The sequence below is a fragment of the Thunnus thynnus genome, chromosome 8, assembly GCF_963924715.1.
Source record: "Thunnus thynnus chromosome 8, fThuThy2.1, whole genome shotgun sequence".
Classification (NCBI taxonomy): Eukaryota; Metazoa; Chordata; class Actinopteri; order Scombriformes; family Scombridae; genus Thunnus; species Thunnus thynnus.
This window is the reverse complement of record NC_089524.1, coordinates 1,134,285-1,145,438: the sequence shown is the minus strand read 5'-3', so window position 1 is coordinate 1,145,438 and position 11,154 is coordinate 1,134,285. Positions and strand designations below refer to the sequence as shown.

The following is an 11,154-nucleotide window of genomic DNA, read 5'->3' as shown; positions in this document are numbered from 1 at the left end:
TGTGTGATGCTAGTATCATCTAATGTAGCCTGGAGTTGCTAGCCTCCAGCAGCGATGAGGAGCTACAGAGGTCTGGTCCACCCTCCAAACCCCCAGATCACATCACGACAAATCCTCCAAATTAAACCAGTCGAGGTGGTTTGATCATGTGACTCCAGAACGACACATAGCAGTGTTTTCTAATGTGGCGCCTTTATCAGAAGTAATTGGCAGGACAACATCATTTGTCTGTGTTTGTCAAAAAGTCAAAATTCTCTGATTCCAGCTTCTTAAATGTGAATATTTTCTGGTTTCTTTAGTCTTTATGACAGTAAACTGAATATATTTGTGTTGTGGACAAAACAAGACATTTGAAGACGACATCTTGGGCTTTAGGGAACACTGATCCACATTTTTCATCATTTTCTGACATTTTATAATCGAGAAAATAATCGTCATCGTCATTAGTTGAAGCTCTAATTTAGTCATCAAGGACTAAAGGAACCTGAAAATATTCACAGAAGCTGGAAGCTGGAATCATCATTTGGACATTCTTTCTTTAAAACTCAAAATGATTAAATATTGATGAAAACGATTGTTAGTTGCAGCCCTAAACATGTTAGTCTGTCTCCTAATACTTTCCTCCTTCACTACTCTGTCTGTCACCTCCAAGCTCATTGGTTCCTTCTGGAGATCTTAAAAAAACGGCCAACAATATAAAGTTTCATGTTTAGAAAAGGCTCAGTAAACAGGAGGAAATATTGCAATTGTTTGGGACTATTTTCAGCGGCGGATGAATCCACATTTGGTGCTGGTTGGTAGTAGATCAATTAATTGATCAAACATACAGAATATGACCAGAGTTCAGCTGTCAACACCTCAGACGCAGACACTACAGCAATGTTATCTTTATATTATTATATATATGATATATACTGTATCATATATTCATGCTTTACAATCCAATAAACCAACAATAAACCAGCAGCAGAGCAGGAAACCTACAATAAATGAATCCATCAGTAAACAGGCTGAGATACAGATAAACAAACCTCTATACTAAAATAGAGACTCAGGACAGGATACATGAATATTAAACAGCACTGAAGCTCTTCATGCAGAAGAATCAGAGTTTAATGAACCAGTGAAACCAGCACAGACTGGGACAGACTGCAGGAGACGTTCAGGGCGAAAAATCATCAACCAGCCGGAAACAAAAAAACCAAACAGATCCAACAAATACTCACATGTATGATTCAATATGTGAATAATACACATAAAACGCTTCAGATGTGACTTTCACGTCGTTAAAAATCACATTTAGATATATGATGCATTTCATAGACACACACACACACACACACACACACACACACACACACACACACACACGCACGCGCACACACACACACACACACACACACACGCCAACACATTTCTGATTTTATTTGCAGCATGAAACTGGAAATCTGTTTTTAATATTCGACCTCTAAATATCTGAATATTGGCTGTTTTAGCTGCTGCTGCTTTACTGACGACATCTATGATTCATCAGCTCCTCCATCCTCCATCCCTCAGCCTGCATGAAGGAGGAGGAGGAGGGTGGGGGGGCGCATCCTCCCATCCCCCCAAAAACCCGCATGAAGGATGAAAACGCACATTTATGAATCAAATTCAAATCTTAAAAATCGGATTTAAATCTTAAAAATCTGACCTGCAGGTTTTTTAAAACGTGGAGTCACATCAGCCTCCTCCCGTCTGATCATCGCTAATCAAAGAGACTCTTATTATTGTCTTTATTCCCACAACCGGGCCAAACCGGCCGAGCCGAGCTGATAAAGCCTGGGCGGTTAACCCGGGTTAGTATGAGGCAAAAAACGAGATAAATATGAGTTAAAGGCAGAAAAAGAAGGAGCGGTCGGTTCTTACCTCATGACTCCGAGCAGAGCTGCAGATCTGTGAGGGAGGGAGAGGCAGAGGGATTTTTTTTAACGCCCTTTATCTGCCTGTATCCAATCAGCATCTAACACAAACCAAAACCAGTTCACATCTCGCAAAATTTAACAACAAAATAAATGACGACATGTTAAAAGATCTCCAGAAATCTTTTAAGAAATATTAAAAAAAAACTCTGCTGGTCAAATGTGGTTTCTCCACCCAAAAACGTTTAGTTACTTGACATGACATCTCTTTCTCCTGAGTGTGAATGGATCCTTTACTCTGATATGAAATGTAGTGACTCCTGCAGTTAACTGAATATAATTTATTTGATTTCTAACAGTAAGAACTTTTGGTTTGATGTTAACCTTAAAAATTAAAGTGGAAGGTCCCCTCCTGATAGGTTTTAAGAAATATACAAATACTCTTTACTACTTTTGTCAATGTTGTTTTTTTCCATTAAAGAGAGAGAGAGAGAGAGAGAGAGAGAGAGAGAGAGAGAGAGAGAGAGAGAGAGAGAGAGAGAGCAGCGGTGGTCGAGTGAGCTAGAGAGTGAATGAAAGGAGTGAGCGGTGATGGCAAGAACAAAGCAGAGAAATAAAACTTTATTTTCTGATTGTGGTGGTTACATTCCTAAGTACAAATAAATACGCCCACGCCCCCACACAACACTGCAGGAAAGCGCCTCCTTACCAGATTTAGTGTGAATGCAGAGCTTCTTCCTGTCCGCTGTGGCCTCTCTGCTCTGTGTGTGTGTGTGTAGCTCAGCTCCGCCCTCAGTCAACAGACACACAGACCTGCTGCTCTTTATACATCCATGACACAGAGACAGAGAGCAGAGCGGAGCAGAGGAGAGATGTTACCTGGTCTATGCTACAAGTCCTGACCTCGCACCCTGCGCTGTTATTAGTTGAGAGCTACACACCTGCTGCCCGAAGGTTGATGCCCAGAAACATCCAGAACACAGAAAAATAATAAGAAAATAATAATTTACAGGCAGACGGCAGAGTCTCTGTAGATACACATAGACACACACTTCAAGTGGGTTATACGTGATGATTGAGAGTACTTTTGTATGAGTCTATACATTGGTTTTTTTAGGAAAATCCTGCAGGAAAATCCTGCATATTATATCGTCGTAGTGCAGAACTGCCGGATTTGGTGTTTTCCAGTTTTTCGTAACACAGACTACACAACGTTAGCTTTACAGGTCGTGAAAAAGTAGCTGAGTGTTTCCCAAACCATCAACCAGCAGCACAGAAGCCCCGCCCCCTCACACAAGTGATGTTAGCATGAAAACAATAAAATAACAGTTGGGTGAAAATAAAGTATCATTAGCATATAATTCCTGCTGTTTGACTGCTGCACAGATGCTTGTGATGTGCGTAACATTTGGAACGTTAGCTCTCTAAAAAACAGAAAATCCACCTGCACGCATCTCGCTGATGCCGTTGGTTGGAAACCCGTGTGGTCTATACGCTACCAATAAAAATGGAGAGTGATGCAACCAATCAGAGAGCAGCGTCAGATCACCTGCTTGCCAAAAGTTGAAGGACCCACATACACATTACATCACACACATACTCACATACATCACATCATTTGGCCCTCACTCAGGAAGTGTATTTATTCACACCAAATTAACCAAATGCAATTTAAAAAACACATTTTTAATAAATGCTGGCATAACTGTGAGACACAGAGTAAAAATAAACATTTTTATTTCATATATATTTGGTAATATATAATTAATTTATGTTTAACATGTTTTAATAGCCTTTTTCTCTGGATAAATGGAACGGGGCAGCACCATAGCGCCCCTCATTAATCAGCCGCCACTGCCAGTCAGAACTGAGGAAGCCTTTTGGATGAAACATCTTCAAGAATCTCCAGATGCTCTTGTCTCAGTGACCTGATTTACTGTGACCCTCATGAACCTGAATCTTCACAGACAAGAAGAAAATATGTTTTAATTGGTCTTGAATATTTTCAGTCCAGTCTTTTGTTCTCCTGTGTGGTCAATCTGTTCAGTTTGTGTTTTGTTGTTTCCTGTCTGTTGTTCTCTAACTCTCCACTAGAGGGAGCCTGAGGATTCTGTTTGTTTCCTGCTGTTCACACTTTTTACTTCAGTGTGATTTACAGAAACATCCAGCCAAGAAGAAGAAAAATAAATCTCAGATAAACAGAAAACATTTCAGTCAGGTTGTTTTTATCCACACTTCTGTTTTTCTGAAAGCATCATTTGACAACAATCAATCAGTTATTAATCATTCAATCCTGAGAGCTCCACAGTTTACATTATGTAACATTAACAAGAGCACGAGGTCAGTGTACAGGCAGCGTCACACTGTAATATTACTGCTCCTCCTCTTTCTGAAAGTCCAGTCTGCTTTTTAAACATATCAACTAAAAACACGAGAATTTAAGAGTTCAGTTTGTGATCAAAGTTTTGTTTGGAAGTCAAAGGTCAGAAAAGAAACACAGCTGTAGTGATCCAGTCAATGAGTGCATTCATACAAGCACAAGTATAAATTTTGATGAGGTTTTTATTGTATCCTGGTTGTGATCAGTTTTTTGGTTGTAAGTTGATACTAACGTGCCTGTAAGCACATTCATATGTGACGTCTAATTAACATTTATTTGATTTTATTGTTATATTAACCTTTGGGCATCATTTCCTCAATGATTCAGTTTTGTTCTGTAACAGCAGCTAATTTAAAACAGTTTCCATCTTCAGTTCAGGACCTGAAACATTAGTCACATCTTTTAAGACTGGACTCCCCTGAACGCCTCTCAGTTAAACTGTTTCCTGGAGATTGTTTGTACTTTTCAGATTTCAGATCGCTGGATTGTTTCAGCATCTTTTAGAAATAATGAACCTGAAGCAATTAAAAGTGGCGATATTCATTATTTGTTCTTTAATGAAAAAAAGACCATTAAAATATTAAAAACTCACTTACACATGAACAGATGTGTAGATTTATTTATGTTTATTTGCACATTAGGAAAGTACAATATTTGTTATAAAATATTTAATTGATATTTACACTACAGAAGCTGTTATCTCGAGATCATGAGTTAATTATTTTGTTATCTTGAGAAAATGAGCTTTGTTATTTTGAGATCATCAACCTGTTATCATTAGAAAACAGAAAGTTGTTTCCTCTTATTACTTATAATGTTGAGAGGTCAGAGTTCAGCATGTATAGATGGCCTCTTGTCAACTGTAGCAACTGATTTAAGCTGAAAATGTCAGACTAAGGAGTACCCATTATTATTAACAGCACCTTTATTAATGACATCTGTGTCACGGCCAAATGGCAGGTTGATTAACTCCTGGTCATAGTATGATGGGATGTTTCATGTAGGAGACATGCCAAACAATACCTTTCAACATTTTCATTTTATTAGACTTAATGAATCAGTCTCAGCCCTGTTCCCTGTGTCTCCCCCAGCCAATCAGCCTCCAGCCTGCCTTTGTGTCTTGCTACCTGTTCCTTATTGTTTCATTAGTTCAGATTGTATTTAAGTCTTGGTTTTCAGTTCAGGTTTGGTGTGTTGTTTAGTTTTGCTCTGTTCAGTTCAGTTTAGCTCAGCCTGCACACGAGCCTAAATAAAGATATTCTTCACTTTCTGTGCCTGATTTCTCCACATAACAATCCTAAAAACTCAAGACAAGATGAGAAGAATTGCAATGAATAAAATAACGAGGGATGGAAAGGCAACTACAAAACAAAGAGAAAAAGAATTAAGGATAAAATATCAAAATGCAATAATTAATGATTAAACTACATTTCTGGGCCCTTTGATGAGCTTCACTCTAAGTTTTTACTACACAAAACCAAAGTAAATTTTACTGGATAACAACCGAAAAGAAAGAAACCTCCTATATACACATCATTTATTACGATGTTAAGAGTGTCATATGGATATATTGGATAGTTGCTTGTAATTACTGTCAAATACTATTTATATACAATAAATCTCATACATTAATTGGAAAAATCTGTAGACAGTTGCTTGTAATTACTTTCAAATAATGTTTATATGAAGTAATGATTATTGAAATTATGTTTTTGTATGCCATTTTCACATGACCCTATTTTTCGTACAGTATAAAACCAGTATTTACCAGGAATTTACTGTAAATAGATGACATCTGGAAATCTGTGCTTTGATTGGGCGGCCTTAAGGATAAACTGGATAATTCTATGAATTTACAAAAGAATACTGTATGAAACAAGCCTTTACTTAAATTAGGTAATTTTATTCATAATAAAATTCAAATTTAAATTAACAGTAATGTGCATTACTGCTGTGGTTGACTTGTCCTCCAGAGTTTCTTCAGCTTCTATGGTCCGTAGGGTTGTCCTAGGTCCCGAGGCATCCGCGGCCTAGCCGCCTAAGCTGGACTAAGGGATGGAGAATTTGGGGGTTGTGAGAAAATTTGAAGGAGACCGATTGTTTGGGGGCCAAGGTCAGATTCGACGTGTGTGGTGCATTGTGGGCCGTTGCATGAGTGAGGCTAACCCTCATAGAAGACTGGGCCACATTCAAGGTCCTGCCGCCCTGGATCACCACACCCTGCGTGCTGCCCTATAGTCGGGACACAGGGGGGCCGCATACTTACCACCTGACCGCCGCAGGCTATTTGTTAACACCGCTAGGTTGCCCTAGCCTGGCCAGTCAGGTCTGAAGATCCTAGGTCTTGTGACTTTCAAAACCAGGTTGTGGAGCCTATGTCGCCTGTGTTCCATACACCGCACGACCCCGGGAATTGCTGTTTAAGCTAAAAACTAAGCAAAAGAAGTGGTTTTTAAAGGCAATTTCCTGTGCCCCGTACACCGCACGACCCCAGGAAACGCATGCTATCTGAGAGCACCTAATTTGTGGATTAAGATTTTGTAGAAAACTAATTGTTAAAAAGGCAAGATTCTGTGTTCCATACACTGCACAACCCCAGAATTTGCCATTCTAGACCTATGTAAAGAACTATAAAATGAAAATGGTACTGTTTTTAAGAGCAATTTCCTGTGCCCGTACACTGCACAACACCAGGAAATGCCATTATACTTACCATTATACTGCAGGAACGGAAATCAGTGTCATGCTGAAATTCAGTTTGTAGGTGCCTTTATAAATAGAGCATAAAAGTGTTATTTTCTACTTTTACAGCAAAATACTGTTATAACCCTGCCCATATTACATTTGAAGTTTTTACTTGACTGTTATTTTGTAAACTAATCAAAAGTTCATATTCATGTGTTTTGTGCACATCTAGGACTAAATCACTCACTCACCAGAAAGCGGCTTTTGTATTGGTAAGTCAGATAAATATTTACATTTTGTATTTAAAAAGTCACTTAAGCATTTCATTGTGAAGTCCTTGTTAACTGGAATAATTAGCAATTAGGACTGTAACACAAATTATTTCATATTTTTTGATAAATCTGTTCCTGCAGGATCAAACTGACTGAGTGACATTGCCCCTTGTACAGCAATCAGAGGTATGTTTTAAATTTGATTTTCTCTGCATCAGGAGGAGTAGATCTGTATTTAATTATTCAAGAATATGTAGACTCAGTGCTTTTTATGTACTGAGCTATTACCAGACTGAATATCTGTTTGAACCCTGTTCAGACCAAAAATGGTCTGTATTAGTGTTGGCATGTTGCTTCAGGTAGCAGTGAGATGATGAAATATGATACAAGAAGTCCAGTTCGAGGGATAGATCCATGCGTTTTGAGACTATTCAGATACCAAAACACTGCATAGCACTTTATACTATATAATACTTAATACTTAATACTGTAAGTCAGTATTTTACAACCCTGGCAAGTTTGTAAAGTCTGGAAACATGACCGCAAACATTATTATATATATAATTCTCAAACACTGGCTTGGGCAACGATGGTTGTTTAAAAAAAAAAAAAAAGTTAAAAAAAAAAATAGAACCATCATAATTATATTATTTTTTGGAAATTACATTAGTCAAACTGTTACACTGTTTTGTGCTTGATGTTTGTGTGATGTATAATTATTTGTGTAATAATTATTACTTTTTCATTTTCAGTCTAGGAACAAAATGTTCATGAACATGAGATGCACTCTGGCCTTTCGTAGTCTTCCGGTGTATCAGCGCGAGGGGTCTCTGAGTTCTTCAAGACCAGCAGTGTAACTTCTCAGTACACTCACAGAAATGTTAATATCTATCAGTACAGTGTTGACATAACATATTGTATGGGAAAAAAACTTGAACGCCTCCTGTAGCATTCTCAAAATTTAAGTAGATTCAAGGATAGGTTTGGACTTTTTCAAGTGTATCTCAATACAATATTCAAATGTCAAATGTATGACGACAAAGTTATTAGTGGGCAGAAATGATTCGTCCTATCTCCATAATAGCCGTAAAGCAGTCCCTTCCTATCAGGTAGGATGAGTCTCTAACCGGTCTGCAGTATTACATTGAGTGTGTTTTGCCAGTTATCGAGTGACTCCACCACACAGCTGATGGAGGCCACTGTCCAGTGAGAGCTTGATTCTAACTGATGCTACCTGGATGAGACGTCCCAAACTGATTTACTGCACAATAGTTGATGCTTCATATGATGTTCACTGTCTGTGCAGATTAGTCACTGCATAAATGCCCATCTATAGATGCCTGTTTTTTGTCTGGCTGTCAACTTATCCACATTTCTATTTATTTTTTGAGACATTGAGTGTACAAACCTATTGATGAGGAGGTTCACTCAGTGCGACACCTGCTGGTCATTTTTTGTAACTACTTTTGGCATGCTTGCTGTTGGTTCTATGCCATTGATCTCTGTAATTATTGAGAGCTCATAGTACCCTATTACCCAACTAGAAAACTGCCCTCCCAGAATCCAGGCTTACTGGTGGTTCCTACAGTCTCCAAAAGTAGAATGGGAGGCAGAGCCTTCAGCTATCAGGCTCCTCTCTTGTTGAACCATCTTCCAGATTCGGTCTGGGGAGGCAGACACCCTCTCTACCCTCTCTAAGAATAGGCTTAAAACTTTCCTTTTTGATAAAGCTTATAGTTGGACCAGCCCTTAGTTATGCTGCTATAGGCCTAGACTGCTGGGGGACTTCCACTGATGCACTGAGCTCTTCTCTCCTCCTCTCCATCTGTATGCATTCATTTACCATTAATGCATGTTACTACCTTGACTTCTTCCCCGGCGTTCTTTGTGCTTTCTCATCTGCAGGAAACCCCATGGACTGCACTGACGTGGGGATGTCCTTCTCCTGCTGTTCCTGCTGTTGCTACTCATGTATCTATTGTTATTGTTGTTGCTGTTGTTGTTCTGCTTCTCTGACCCACTGTGTACAGTATTGTAAATAACTTTGTAAATATATTTAACAGCCCAGTTTCTGTAGGGTTGGATGGCATTTTTTAAAATGTCTTTCCTCCTGTTTCTGTTAAGTTAGGAGTTATGTCAGTGATTTGTATTTTTGTTTCTTTATGTTTAAATAGATAATTTTAGGTTGATTATCTTTAGTTCCCTTTTATTTGTTGTTTTGCTGTTAACTCACCCTGAAACCACAACTATGAAATAAACATTTAAAGGCTGCAAAATCCCTTGTTGCTGCTTTTTTGGCAGCTGGGGAGAGGGAGTGTCAGTTCTCTTAGGCCGGGTCATAACAATATATTTTTAAATTCCTCTGCTTCTCCCAGTTTAAAGGCCCCTAGAGGCCCCTCTACTTAGCAGTGTGTGGGCCTGTATAGACTGTCTTTGATTGACATCTCCCCTAAAGAAGTAAAACACATTTCCAATCCACTGGAGATAGAAATATGAACGTATATTCAGACTATACAATATATATCTAAAAAACACAGCAGTAGAGTGGACAAAAGAGTCATTAAGTTTCATTCAGCGTATTCTGCTCATTCGTCATTCACCACAGTTGGATCACTCATTCAGTATACAGCAGGTTTAAATGTTTAGTGTGTTCATAATAGAAAAGTGACAAAATTGACTTTTGGTTTATTTTTGTGTGTGCTATTGATGGATAATATTCTCCCACAATGCAATGCACAAAACAAATTGAGGGAGCTACAGTACTCACAGCTGTGGCAGGTTCTGAAGAATGATGGCAGTGTACACACAATATATAAAAAATATCCCTCTTAATACTATTTATATACAGTAAATCTCATACATTAATTGGAAAAGTGTGTAGATCTATTGGATAGTTGCTTGTAATTACTTTCAGATAATGTTTATATAAGGTAATGATTATCAAAAGCATGTTTTTGTAAGCCATTTTCGCATGATCCTATTTTTTGTACAGTATCAAACCAATATTTTTTACCAGGAATTTACTGTAATAGATGAGATAATCACATACAATTAAAGCCTAAAGCTCTCAAGATACTATTAATGGGTGTTAAAGGAGGATAATTTGAATACAATTTTACATATTTTTTTTGTGTTTTACATCCAGAAATTTGTGCTTTGATGGGACAGTCTTAAGGATAAATTGGATAATTCTATGAATTTACAAAAGAATACTGTATAAAACAATTATTTACATTAGGTAATTTTAAGGTATTTCTGCAATGTTTTTCATTTTTTTGTGCACATTTATAAATTTATTTAGCATTCTAGCAATATTTTATATTTTTTTGGTTTTTATTTTACAACAGTTGGACTGTAAAAATGCAGATAATGTCTACAGTAAATATCTGTATTTTAAAAAAAAATCTTTGTAGAATAACTAACTTTTTTTACCGTTATTTGAAGGTAAGTGTTTTTTACTTTTTAAACTTTTTTTAAAAACTTTTTTTTACATCAAATTTAAAGTAAAAACAGAAAGTTGCCTTAATTTTACATTCAGTAATAGTAAAAAATCCTATAATATTCCATTATATTAATTTACAGATTACAGCCTTTATTTTATGGTGAATATTTTTAGTAAAAATAATTTACTGTGTTTTTATGGCATTTACACTTAATGTAGAAAAAACAAAAAAAACTGTAAAATAATATAAATTTCTGTGAAATAACTTTTTTTTTTTTACAATGTAATGTGATCTAAAAGGACTTATATGTAATATTTGATCAAAATATAATTTTTTTCTATTTCTACTCTTTTTTTTCTTTTGATGACGTGTCTGTGACGCTGATGGATGTGAAGGTGAGGAGGAGGAGGAGGAGGATGAGGAGGAGGATGATGAGATGCCAGGATGCCAGGATGGAAGCTGAACATAAACTT

At 37.3% G+C, this 11,154-nt stretch overlaps 1 protein-coding gene across 1 annotated transcript in view; it reads right to left on the bottom strand.

Annotated features, from left to right (window-relative positions):
• Positions 1–1,930, bottom strand: part of apc2 (APC regulator of WNT signaling pathway 2) — a 47,712-nt gene extending 45,782 nt beyond the window's left edge. The window contains exon 1 of the mRNA XM_067596029.1: positions 1,909–1,930. The gene's annotated coding sequence lies outside the window, so the exon portion shown is untranslated. The remainder of the gene's footprint in view (positions 1–1,908) is intronic.
• Between the last annotated feature and the right edge of the window lie 9,224 nt (positions 1,931–11,154).